This window comes from Miscanthus floridulus, chromosome 4, assembly GCF_019320115.1.
Source record: "Miscanthus floridulus cultivar M001 chromosome 4, ASM1932011v1, whole genome shotgun sequence".
In the NCBI taxonomy this organism is placed as follows: domain Eukaryota; kingdom Viridiplantae; phylum Streptophyta; class Magnoliopsida; order Poales; family Poaceae; genus Miscanthus; species Miscanthus floridulus.
The window spans coordinates 49,039,257-49,053,570 of NC_089583.1; the positions used below are offsets into that span (position 1 = coordinate 49,039,257).

A 14,314-nucleotide genomic window follows, 5' to 3' on the forward strand; every position below is an offset into this window, starting at 1 on the left:
GCATCAGCTGATTGATCTCTTATGGATCATAATATAGATCAAAGTTATTGATCTTGTGTTAAATAACTTATTGTTTAATACAATATCACCAGTTATTGAATCTTTTAAGATTAGTAAGATTTTCCTGGCTGTTCTTGGTTGATTCACCAGTTATCGATCTTGTTATAATTAATGTTCCATTAATCATAACAAATCATCTGATTGAGATAGAGATAGATTGGTATCATATCATCATAATTGGTCGTTTTCTAGTCTGGTCATAGTTTGAATCTCATAATTGATGGCATAATTCTGCTAGATCGGCTGTTTTACCTCTATTCCAATCAAGCATAGTATGCATTCAAAGACATGTTTTCGATCTTGGATGAACTCACTAGTTAATGAGATCTAATCTAATGACACCACCATAGCTGCATCGATCCGATCGAACCTCACTGGTAAGACTTTAGATTAGAGAGTATCAATTAGTGGTTTTGTTCATAATCAAGATATGTACTCTGTTTGTTTGCTATGCATGCATCAGCTATTTTAGCCAATTCGCCTGTGCCTTCACACATATAGCATGTTTTTTTCATGAACCTGTCAATATATAGACGGTTTTATGGATTCTTTGGCTTTAGTTTGTTATTATTATCATAGCTATATCGATCCGGTTGAACCTCGCTGTTGATGGTAATAGATTAGATTTAGAGTGTTTGTAGATTCGTTTGTACTAGACATTCGATAATTTCGCATGTTATATCTTTCCTCGTTAAACTTATTGGCTCAATGCTTTACACTGGTTATATCCATCTAGCCGATGATGTTACTTATATCTGGGTGCATTGTACTTGTTATCATAAATCAATCATGACCCACGAATATCACAGTCCTTAACAGTCGATTTTTCCTCATATAAGCTATTTAGTCGATTCTCCTATTTGGCTGCTCTCGAAGCATCACACTTGAAACTATTTGGGCAAAACCGGCATGTTCCACCCTAAACTACTGATACAACTTCCTCTCCTTGTCAATTGCAGGTCAAATTGACTGGAATGCCTTTTGGGGTTTTTAGGATCGACTGGTCCTGTTGTGAAGCCAAGCAAGATCTATAGGTTGATCTCGCTCAGATCGTTCTGCTGTGTGTCAGGTGCATTGCCATATTTTTGCGTCAACAAGCTAAGATTTGACATGTTTTGTTGCTTGAAGTTGCTTCATAATCAATGAATTTGGTCTCCTGGGAAAGCTACCAAGCTACTTCCTACTGTCGGCTTTGGCAGATTTTAAAATGCTACAAGTATCTGCGCAGCGGTATTTCGAGGAATTAAGTTGATGAGCCACACTATAAAGTTATGGGAGAGAGTCATCGAGCAGCGCCTATGAGGAATGGCGTAGATATCAACAAACCAATTTGGTTTCATGCCCGGAAAGTCAACCACAGAAGCAATCTTCTTAATAAGACATGTTATGGAGCTGTTTAGAGAGCAGAAGAAGGACCTCCACTTGGTTTTCATTGACTTGGAGAAGGCTTATGACAAGATACCATGAAATATTATGTGGTGGTCTTTGGACAAACATAAAGTCCCATCAAAGTATGTGACCCTCATCAAGGACATGTACAACAATGTTGTGACTAGTGTTCGAACAAACGATGGTAACATAGATTACTTCCTGATTAAAATTGGACTTCATCAAGGATCAGCCTTAAGCCCATATCTCTTTGCCTTGGTAATAGATGAGGTTACCAGGAACATACAAGGGGATATCCCTTGGCGTATGTTGTTCGCTGATGATGTAGTGTTAGTGGACGAAAGTCAGGCGGGAGTAAATAGGAAACTAGAGTTATGGCGGCAGACCCTTGAGTCTAAAGGTTTTAGATTGAGCCGAACTAAAACCGAATACATGAGATGCGACTTTGGTGGAGTTGTACAGGAGGAGGGAGATGTGAGTTTGGAAGGTCAAGTAGTGCCTAAGAATGATACCTTTCGGTATCTGGGATCGATGCTACAGAGGGATAGAGATATTGATGCAGACGTTAGCCATAGAATCAAAGCAGGGTGGATCAAGTGGCGACAAGTATTCTGGCATTTTCTGTGACAAGAGGGTACCACAAAAGCTAAAAGGCAAGTTCTATAGAACGACGATTAGACCGGCTATGTTGTATAGGAGCAAAATGTTGGCCTACAAAGATTCGACATGTTCAACAACTGAGTGTTGCAGAAATGCGTATATTGCGATGGATTTGCGGTCACATAAGAATGGACCGAGTTCGGAACGATGATATATATGATCGCCTAGAGGTAGCACCAATTGAAGAAAAGCTTATCCAACATCGGTTAAGGTGGTTTGGACATGTCCAAAAGAGACCTACAGAGATACCAGTGCATTGTGGAGTCCTAAGCCAAGCTAATAATATGAGGAAAGGTAGAGGAAGACCGAAATTGACACTGGGGGAGACAATAAAAAGAGATTTGAAAGATTGAGATACTTGGAAAGCAGTTATTGAAGTGTCTGAACTGTGACTTAGGGCTCTTGGTGGGTTTCAACTCTAGCCTACCCATGCTGTTGTTGTATCCGTGCAGTGGTATTATTTGCATATTTTTGGTCATTTGATGTTGTGTGATGTGATAGATGATAATGAGAGTAAGGAGTATTGGGTAATTAATCATCTCAAGACTAGGTATTTTCCCTGGCTCAAGCTCTAGCTGGTAATTAGAATGATGTATTGCTGTGCATCGCTAAATCCTGATGAATAATTAAGTGTGCCGATTCCTCATCCAGATTGTGTTGTGTGGTATACATTTGAAACCGAGTTATTTTGCATATATATTGGTGTATCTTGACTGCCATCTGTATTTCTAAAAGTGCTAGATGCTTAATTGGAGCGACGGGGGTCATACCTAGGCTTTCTGGGCATCAATAGGCGCTAGGCGGGAGTGTTTATCACTTTATGAAACAGTTTTTGCAGATATCTATCAGATCGCATGCAAATCCTCCTTGGTTTCTTTGGCCACTGAGAACTAGATCTCTTAATATCCAGTATCTTATGATCTTGACTAGCATATGCCCATGCGTTGGTACGGAAGTTTCAAAATTTTCAACGCAATTCAGTGTAACATGAGTAAGAAACAATAGTGGATTAGGAGCCTTAAAAGTTCAACGCAAACAAGAGTATGTATGTATGGATAAAATAGGGGTCGAAATCAACATACAAATAAATTTTACTCGGCTTAACAACATACTATTCTAAGCCTCATCGATAACAGTGTCAAAACAAGTGCATCGCCAATAAGTTCTCCATAACTATCTTTTTTTTAAAAAAAATCCAAACCAATTAGAGGAGTACAAAAAAAAAGATCATTCGACACTACCTCTATATATATATATATATATATATATATATATATATATATATATATATATATATATATATATATATATATATATATATATATATATATATATAATCCAAACATGTTTTTAGCCACGAGTAGGCATGATCATCTTTAAATGGGTAAAAGCAACCATGAACAATTATGTTTGCTTCTCTATCCCATTGCCTTTGGTGCTAGTTTGTAGTCGTCACTAAAACTAATGTACTGAGTTTTTTTTTTAAAAAACTAATGTACTGTGCCACAAACATACCGTCTTACCATCCGTGGGTTAAAAAATCAAATACAAAGGCAATGGGGCAGCATACAGAGTGTCCCCGTTATCGCATATATTAGGTATCGGAAATGCTAGCGCCCAGACATCCTCATTCGGGCGCTAACGTCCGGACGCTCGCTCACGCGTCCACCCGCACGCCTACGCCTGCTTCACGTGAGGGCTCATGCCGTTCTGTTTCCCGCACACGTGCACGCCCACATGCGTCTCGATCTGCACCCGCTCTTGTCTCCCGCGCCTGCAGCTCGTGCGCCTCCGCTCTCACACGCATGCACGTGGATCCAGCAGCTGCAAGCATGTGGTTGTGGCAGGTGGGTCCTACTACAACATTCAAACAATAGATCTAATTTTGCAGCATCCAGACGAAATTTCTGCAACATACGTCTAAAAATACAGTTGAAATACCATTGCAACATGTGCAACATTTCGATCTACTTTTGAAACATCTAGATGCAATATACAAAGAGGACAGATGAAACACTTGGGACATGCTTCTGAAACACTTGTAACATACGTGTAGAAAAAATAGATGAAACATTGCGGATAGACGCTTGCAACATACGTGTATAACCATTGCAACATATGCCACATCCCGATCTACTTTTGTAGCATCCGCATGAAACAATTGAAACATACATCTAAAACAACTGAAATACTTGAAACATAGGCTTGCAACATGTCTGAAAAACGTCCAAAAACACTTATAACACATCATCGCCGCACGGCCATGACCTACCTGGTGGGGAACTGCTGTGGCGCAGGCCTCCCCATTCTGCCGACGACGCGAGGTGGATGGGGGCGTAGGTGCAGGCGTAGGCATCTCCTGCTTCCCCTTCCGTGACGGGCGAGGTGGATCGGTGCGGCGCTGGATGGTGGCACTCCCGATCTCATGCTAGCACAAGCTGTCGCCTCTCCGGTGGAGAAGGCCATGGCGGGTCTAGCGCGAGCTGTCGCTGCTCCGATGGAGAAGACGGCCAACGAGCTGGAGAAGGCCACGGCGGTCCACGCGTGGAGAGAGAGAGAGAGAGAGGAAGGCGGGCAGCCGGGAGATGCGATGGAGAGGGATCAAGGTGGGCGGTCGAGCTCGAGCACGGTGGACATGCTAGCCGTCGAGCCCCCGGCCGCTATGGAGAATGCTGGGGCGGTGCGGTGGAGCACGGTCGCTCGAGCTGCAGTGTTTTTTTTTTCTGGAGAATGAAAACTGCATGCTACGGTTAGGGACTTGTGAACGAGAGGCTATGACTAATTAGGCCATTGGACTGGTGTTGTGGTCCGCGAACGGGAGGGTCCGGAGGATCGGACGTCCTCACCATAGCATTTCCGATTAGCTATGTAAGATTTCTTTTCTGCTTCTTCCTTTGATAAGCCTAGTACTGTGGTGTCAACTTGCTGCAGACAACAAAAATAACAATAATGTCCCATGAATTTTTGTTCGCTTTAGTTTAATACATGAGACCACTAAAATTTGTGCACCCAAAGAACTACAGGAAGTTAGCTGGAATGAAGAGAAAAATCCAACTTACCATTGCCTTTAATTCGTCTCCTTTTGGTTTCTCGCTGAAGGGAATAGTTCTGCCAGTGTCATCTATCTTCGTTAGGCCAAAATCAGATGCCTGGCTGACATAGAAACGAATGTCATTCATGATCACATCCACATGGAGACAAGGTCCAAAAGGGGCATGGAAATACATGAAAGAATTTAACAGATGCTCAAAATCAAGATTTTGCAAGTACCATATCAAAGAGAATATAATTAACCTAAACATCTTCTATGGAAAGCCACTTGAGTAGTCCTGTACAGTGACTTCTGGATACTGAAATGGAAAGAGAGTTTCCTGCCATCAATTGGCAAACAACAGATGCTGATGCCTGCACCTCCTTGGCAATGACTCTGCAAGTGAAATCACCAAAAACCAATTTTAAAATGTATTATTAAAACAATCTACAAAGTACATGTAGTCCATACGGTAGAGATGGTCGCCAAAGAATCAACACATCTTCAATGTCTTCAGAACCTAGCGCTCGTCATCCAGCAAGCCTGCTTCTGCTTGGCTGCTGCTGTTGTGAATTTTACTTAACGCACGTTACCACAGTGCAAAACCCAAACTTTCAGGCAACATATAAAGAAGCAGAAGAGCAGCATATGGCTGCAATAAAGCAAATACATTACTATTCTATGCAAAAATACAATCCAGCCCATAGATTGGTTCAGTTAAGAAGTCTGGCGGAAACAATTCCTCCAGCCAATTATATTTCTAAAAGCATGGCAAAAGAACAGATCCAAGTTTGTTCACACAAATAATCCAAAATAACCCATTCCTTTATGCTTTGTCATATACACAAACTACACCTTACATGACTATTGAATATATCTTAATGTTTTTTGCGTTACTACAAAACCTAATCTACAGTCAAATTATTTAATCAGATGCAAAAAGGAGAGAAAAGGAAAAATGAAACAGAGCCTCTTTTTATGTTTCAGAAGGGAACAAAACAGAGAGGCAAAGGTAAATACACTGCTTGGCTACTTACAAGATTAATCCACAAGCTATTAACTTTGTGCACCTTTTGATTTGATTGCCACATACTCTAATTGTCCAAAACAATTTTAGATAGGTTCAGAGTTGGGGACTAACTCTTACCCGAAAAAAAAGAGAGTTCGGAACGAATAATAGTACTTGAATTTACAGGGGGGGGGGGGGGGGGGGGGGGGAGGGGGAAGATAAAAGAGTGAAGGCTGAAGATAAACAGATAACAGAGGTACATCTATCCCTTTCCTATACTACTAAATATATCATGTTGGGTTCGTAGACTACTCTTGGAAGCTCCTAATGTCAGTTTAGTGAACAATTGGAGAAATTGGCAGTCGGTCATGCCAACCCTACAGAGGAACTTCGATTTAATTTGATTAGTGCAGAAAGGCAACAAACAAGTGTCCTTAATTACATCATTTCATACAAAATTTATGAGGATATTAAGGGTGCGCTTAATAGGGATCTAGATGCTCATAGAAGTTTTGGATCTAGATTTTGTAAAAAAAGTATTTGAAGTGATGAATTAGAATCAACTTATGAAATCATCCGGCTAGTAGACTGAATTTTGATTCATAAGGAAAAAATATTTTTTAAAAAAATCATATGAATAAAAATATATTTTAAAAAATCTAAACTTTTTCTTGGCGAAGAGCAACTTAAATACAACTCATTTTAACTGGTTGCACCAACAAAGGATTAAAACAAAAAAAAATACATTTGCTTGCACATAAGGGAGCAAAATAAATGGAAGAGAATAACTTTGAAACCACACTTGTAATCTTGGTGTTTAGAGCACTTAAGGTCTTTGTGACCTTCTTGCAAGAGTAGCAATGACTTGGTGTGAAGGGGTTGAGAGGACCCTACCATCGTGGAGAAGTTTCATAGTGGCCGTTGCCAAGGTGACAATAAAAGGCAACGCAGTGGGGAGACTTAGTGGCTTAGAGCATTTGCTTTGGTTGCGCAAACCTTTGTGGCAATCTCAACACTATGACTAGAGAGACCTATGTAACTAGGAGTGTACTTTAGTGCATGTGGATTAAGGGGTTGTGTTTTGTTCACGATACCATAGGATACCATCGGAATTGCTCTCTCTTGACTTGCTCTTTTACTTACCACATTTAAGCTTATGCATTCTGCTTGTTTTGTGTGGCATTTGCCTTTACTGGATTAGCGTAGGCTAGTTGCTAGAATTGGCTCTAGGTTGCAAAAATCTTTATGGATTGAGTAGGTTAAGTGTATATTTTTCTAGTTAGTTTATGACTTCTCTAATTTAGATCAAATTAAGTTTTAGGTGTATATTTTTTATGACCCAATTCACCCCCTCTTGGGCTCAAGTGTTCCTATAGAAATTGGAGGGGGAGGTCTGAGGGCCTCCTTGCTCTAGGGGCTTGTATGGGGTCTATTGGAGTTGTGTTTTCTGCTTGAGCCCACAAATTTGAGTTTAGGAGCCTGAGTAAGAGCCTTGTTATAGTTGCTTTAAAGTGGGTGCAAATCTTTCCCTAAAAATGTATAGTGTTTATTGATTTGGTGACTTGAAAATTTTACTTGTTAAGCGTGCCTACCAGGGAGCATCAAGTTTACATATTATCCCACATGTATTTGGCCTTTATACAATAACTGTTCATGGGCCTCGACAAATTTATATACCGAAGCAAAAGTTTGGTTAGCTCTGAAAAATGTGGTGGACCCTAAAATATGAGTTGAGTAAGGGTAAAACCATACTGCAAATGGTTGGGAATGTGAAGTTTCCCTTTGTAAAAAAAAAAAAGAGAAATCAGATTCCACAGCGCACTCCTTTATCAATACGTGCTCGGCAAAGCTCTTGCCAGTAGCTCTAAAAAAAAACAGATTCCACAACGCACAACCAAACCTTGAGGTTGGTAAATTCGTGGAAAATGAGAACATTGCAACAGTGGCAAAGCGAGATTGCAGAAGCGCTGACACCATGGATTCGGGCAATTAGCTCTGATGGCTGATGAGCAGTGGCAAAGCGACTGACAGGGATAGCTAATTCTGGTCTTGCAGAAGGTGCAATGGAATCCGTTTTTTTTTTTTGATCGCAATGGAATCCGAGTTGTGCCTGTGCATACGACGAATGAGTAATGAGGTGCTAGGAGTCAGTCCAGATATCACTATCATGCGGCACACACACAAAGACCAGGCACAGCCAAGTATATAATAATCTGGACCAAGAAAAATACAAGAGAGCATCAAACCTCATGGATAAAACGGCATTATGATGCTTTAAGACATCATTAGGGGGCAGAGCAGGGGAATCATTAACATGCATGCATGCGTATAAAGATTGTGGAAAGACAGCTGTTTAATCAGGGATATTCATTGCTGAAAATTCCATACGGATGAAAGGGAACAATATGATGCTTTAATACATTCACATGGACAGACTGGCTCTCTCAAGATTCGTACTGAAGCATCAAAACAGAAAATGTGATGCTATCAACTGAAGACACACATAAAGAACTAAATAAAGGTTGAAAACGAGGTTGTTATTCAGCATTGATCAAATGAACCAAGCCTCTTTAGCTGGAGTTCCGAACTATCATCATCTTTTCCTTCAGCATGCCAAGGCTTCCTTCTCTGATTCAAACCATTGATCAAATGGGTCATCTCTTGCGGAATCATGGATGTGCTCTGACAGGTCACTGATATCCTCGCCACAGTAAACATCTTGATAATATCTTGCATCACGTACAAAATGGAACTTAACATGTCGGGAAGCCATGCTCCTGACTTGTAGTTGCCTTTGCTGATCCTTAATCCATTCCTTGGTCGTCCCAGGTTCACAGTGGTCGTATGCCTTCATATCCATCTAATGCTACCATTTTAAGATGATGCTCAAGGCACTCGATGGGATTTTGTTTATCATAGCTTGCAGCACTTCTGTATACTTGAGATGCCTGAATAACGATAACATAACAAACGAAAGAATGTTTATTTTCAACAGCCAAGAGAAATAAGCATTGATGCAACATAAATTGGTAATACAACAAGCCCTTTTAGTTAGGGCAGAGTGATTAAGCCAAAAGCAACAGAAACTACAAAGCTTTAGCAGCAAGCATGGAACATGTACGTAAGACTATGATGAAACAAAAATTGAAGTTGATAAGAGCTCACCGAGATGTATAGCTTCTCCAAGCATGAAAAACACTTCAAGTAGCTGCTGACGACATCGATGGAATCTGCATCTTCCAGAGCCAAGGTCTTGACGGTTCGCAGTGTCGTCGCCAGCATGACGGCCTGCATCAGCAAATGCTTCTCCATGATAACATTGTCAGGTCTCACACGGTTGACACGGCGGATGGTCGGTTCAAAGAGGGTGCCGCCAATCTCCAACTTGGGGATGGTGAAGGATAGGGATCCCAGGACCCTGAGTCTGGGAGCACTGACCACTCGTAGCTGGAAAGATTCAGCAGTAGCCGAGCGGCGGCAGGGGACCAGCTTCTCTAGGAGAGGGGCATCCTCGATGATAACCTGCCACGTCGTCACCCTCACCCTCAGATTTTCGTAGTCGAAGTCGTACAAGTTGTAGTTGAAGCAGTACGAGTCGTAGTCGTTCGTTGTGGATGAATCTGCAAGTGAGATGACGAAGCTTGTAATGGTGGGTGAGTTGATCCGGACTGTGGCGAAGCCAGTGCAGCTGTGGAGGACGAGGGTTCTTAGCACAGGGCAGCCAGCGAGCACCCCGTGGAGCGTGCCTTCCAAGATGTCGACGCAGCAGAACGAGATGAGCTCGAGGTGCGGGAACCGGAGCGACGCCATGGCATCGGCGGAGGGGAAGGTGTGGTGGCCGATCTTTAGGAGGCGCAGTGTTGGAGCGAATTGGAATAATGCCTGCTCTGGCAGTGCTCTTGTGTTGTCCCGCCACTGCAGTGCTCTCGTGTCTTCCAGCCTGGAAGAGTACCTAGCCTCGATCTCGAGCTCTTGGAGACCGATGAGGGCGGGGGACTGTTGCCAGCAGTTGTAGGACTCGCCGTTGTCATACGGCCAGTCGACTTTGAGGCGGCGGCCGGGGCCATGGGTGGGCCGCGAGGATTCCGGACACGAGGCACTTGTAGTCGCCGTAGTAGTTTGGGGAACGAAGATCAAGGTTGAACGGGGAGGAGCGCCAGATGTGGCGCCACCGGGTAGAGAGGACCTGCACACGGACAACGTCGGCAGTGGAGAGGCGGGTGACGATCTCACCGAGGACGGAGTCCGAGAGGACGCTGATCAGGTCCTTGCCGTCATCCTCCCTTTCTCCCCCCACTAGATCAGCCCCCGGGGTGGGAAACAAAGTCCTCTCAACCTCGGACACGCCCACTGCAGCCACCTCACTGTTATCCCCAGACTTTGCCACTCCAGACTCAGGCCCTGATTGGTTGGACTTTTAGGCTTTGGCTTTTGGCCCCAAAAGCCAAAAGCCCAATCCAAAGGGGCCTGCTTTTGGAGGCTGCTTTTTCAGAAGCAGCTGCTTTTTCCGTAGTACATTTTTGAAAGCTGATTTGACCCTGCTTTTGGCTTTTGGCTTTCTGCTTTTCAAAATTGGTGGAATAAAAAGCTCTTCCATAGTTGTTTCAAGAGAGATAAAGATAGAAGGTATATTTTATACTTGTTTAACCAAACAGCTTTCAGCTTTTCTACAGGCTCACAGCCCACAGCAGCTTTCCCACAGCTCACAGCCCACAGCAGCTTTTTCCCACAGCCACAGCTCAACCAAACAGGGCCTCAAGTTGTTCATCCCCCTTCGATGATTCAGCCCCCAACTCCAGTCTTTTTGGTGTGCCCCCGTGTACCATGCTTGCCTTCAACTTCAGGGGGCTCGAACCATCATCTTTCATATCATCTTCCACCCCTTCAACCGGTTTGCGTGAGGCCTCCCTACTTCCTGTACCCTTCTGTCCTAAGCTTCTCCCCTAACTTGCATCTTTCCGTTGTTGATAGCTACCACCTCAACTTCCCCCCTATGCCTACTTCGGGATATTTAATTTTTTACCATTATTACCAACGGCGACTCCTGAGATAGCATCTTTAGGTTTAACGATACATTTTTAGCATCGGAGAAAGAAAAACTGATACACATTTACCACTTTTGCTCGCGTGGCACGCCAGGTCCGCTGTCCAGCTCGGATCCGAGTCAGAAGGCCGATGTAAAATGACCGCCTTGCCCCTGGCGTCTGTATTACCCCACGGCCCCACTCCACTCTCTCCCATCCGCTCCCCTTTCTCCTTTCTTTGGTCCGCATGCGACGCCCTGCCAGCCACCGCCGCCGCCGCGCACAACGCCGCCCCCCCCCGCGAGACATGTCCCTGTTCCATTACGCCGAGTCATCTGTAAGGGCGAGGAGTCGGGTCCAAGGTGCCCGGAGCTCTCGCATTGCCTCCGTCTGTGTGGATCCAGAGTGAGTTGAGCGGCTTCCCGTTGATCCCTTGCCTGGACCGCGGGCATGCTCGGGTGGTGGAGGGGCGAACCAAGAAGGATGGTGATAACCACGGGCGTTTGTACTTCCAGTGTGCGAGGAACGGGGTGAGTTCTATGTAGTGCCCATCCCCCATTGTCACAGTTAGGGTTCTAACTTTGGATTTTTTTGAAGTTTCTCAAGCCGTGTGGGTACTATAGATTTGAGAAGCAGTACTTCGAGTAGCTAAAGGAGAAGGGCTTCATCCAGGTTCGCCCCTCCAACTGGCCAGAGTTGGTGGATCATGAAGATGTTTCAGTTGACAGTCCAAATGGTCCCGACAACAATAGGAAAGACCTGGAGCACAAGATGGAGACATTGATTTGGAAGATGAACATGTTCATTGTGTGTGTTATATCTATTGTTTTTGGATCTATTGTGATGTATGTTGCAATGAAGTGACAATGTATGGAAAATAAAAGTTGTGTTTCAATGTGACAATGTATGGAAATGAAAATTGTGTTTCAATGTGACAATGTGTAAATTGTGTTTCAATGTCCTGAGAGTAGTTTTGCCGGTATGAAATACATGAAAAAGCATTAATTATACCCATGGAGACGTTAGACGTAGATGAGTACATTTAATTATCAACTAAAGTCAAAGCATCTACTGGAAGGAAGGATTATTCTCAGAAGATACAACTAACAACTATTTCTTGGGTAATAAGCAAACAAATCAAGGGCACAATGTTTGTGGGACTGATTGTCTATCATAAATTATCAACCAGCAAGTGATATGATTCACCAATGTAAAGATCAACTAAGAGTATAATTACATTGCAAAACGAAAGTTGAAGCCCACAACCTATGTGACACATAGATGGTAAAATAAACCTAAAGCAACTGAAGTGGATCAATAGGCCTAACTCGGTAACAAACACAAGACAGATCAACTGAAACACGACAGATTCAACATAATAGATCACACATAACAGATGGAACACATTAACCATAAACCAACCAGCAGTGCTACATTCAGGCCACATCAAACAGAGTTGTTGTTCAGAGGAGTTGCCACAAGTTTTGGCCACTTACATAGTTTTGGCCACTTACATAAGCATGTCTGGCCAAGGCAAGGCCTCAATTACATAAAAGAAGTCATTTTGAGGGCCTTTTACAACCAAAATGAATGTCCTCCCTACTGTTTTTCCACTCCATTCACTCACTTCTTCCCCTTCTTGGCTGGACTCTTCTTGGTCTTGGTTGCTAGCTGCTTCTTCCTTGGAGTGAACTTCTTAGGAGGTGGGTCAACAGTTACTGCTGCAGTTTCATCTAGCTCAATCACAACTTGGAGTTCATGGCATAGGTTCCTATTTGTGAAGAAATTACATCATAATTGCCTCAATTACACAAGTTGTAATGTTTTTAAGTATGGCATACCTCCTAGTGCTTGTAGAGGGTGGTGATGGCGGTGGAGGCTCAACCTCAAGTGGTGGCACATCTAGGACATCCCCTCAGTAGTAGCTGTAGCTTCTGCTGCTGCAAATGCCTTGGCTATAGCTTCTTGGGCCTCCTTTGCTGCCCTAGCTGCTGCTTCTCTAGCCACTGCTGCCCTTGTCTTAGGTGTGTTTGCTCCACTTGGTGTATGGTCTGTCTTATTCTTCTTCCTCCCAGGTCTAGGTGCTGACTTCTTGGATCTTTTTGTATAATGCTATTGTTAGGTATCATGGTTTGAAGGCAACAACAATAGAAATAAGTTAGTGTGCAAATTACCTTTTCTTTGTGCCAGTCAGATGACACCTCCAACTTCCACTCCTGTGGCCATACTCACCATCATTAGGGCATTTCACTTGTCTTGTTGCTTTGCCACTTCTCTCACCTGGAGCAAGATGCCTTTTCTTCTTCTGCCTTCTTGGTGGTCTAGTCTTCTTTGTAACTAGTGGGAACAACTTGAAGCCCTTGTCCACCTCTGGCCATTGTCCTCTATCTGTTATGCTGGGACTGATCCCACGGTATGCAGCCTGGAACTTCTCAATTGAGTAGTACTTGTCCACATACTGATCCATATTGGGTTGCCTCATGGTTGTGATGACAGCCAATGCATGTGAGCAAGGTTTTTCCGTTAGCTGCCACTCTCTAGTGTGTAGACATGTTGTGGCAGGTAGACAACATGCCTTCTAACCTCTTCATCCTTGTAAATCTTAGTCACTTCTGCTTCCTCTGGGTGCCCTTTAGTCACCTTGAGATGGCCTAAACCCCTAGAGCCTGCATTGAGCTGATGTATAACTGCAGGCAGTATCCCAGGAGACAGTGCATTTGCTATCTTCCTCCTCTTAGCAAAAAGAGTGAGGGTCTTCTGTCTAATAGCATCAACCAAGTAGTGAACAGGCAGGTCCTTGTGCTCCTTTGATCTAGGCATTCCAACTCTCAGCCAGATTATTATTGATGTAGTCACACTTGATCTCTGTGGTAAATTTGCTCCTTGCCCATAATAGGTTGTGATGTTCTTTGAGCCAATTAAGCACATCTGGACTAGCATCTACTACCTTATTAAAGTACTTAGATTTGTGGGGTGTATATGCCCTTGCTATAGGGCACATGTTCTTGGCATAAACATCTCCTGAGTAGTACTTCTTCATGTTGTCCATCAAATGCCTGAAGCACTCCCTCTGTTCACTGTTAGGAAAAACCTTGGCCACTGTAGCTTCAAGGCCCTTGCAAGCATCAGTGTAGACAGCTA

The 14,314-nt window shown here is 43.3% G+C and overlaps 1 pseudogene; it reads right to left on the bottom strand.

The window, feature by feature from the left end:
* Nucleotides 1-8,485: 8,485 nt before the first annotated feature.
* LOC136548500 (uncharacterized) lies at nt 8,486-11,495 on the bottom strand (annotated as a pseudogene).
* Between the last annotated feature and the right edge of the window lie 2,819 nt (nt 11,496-14,314).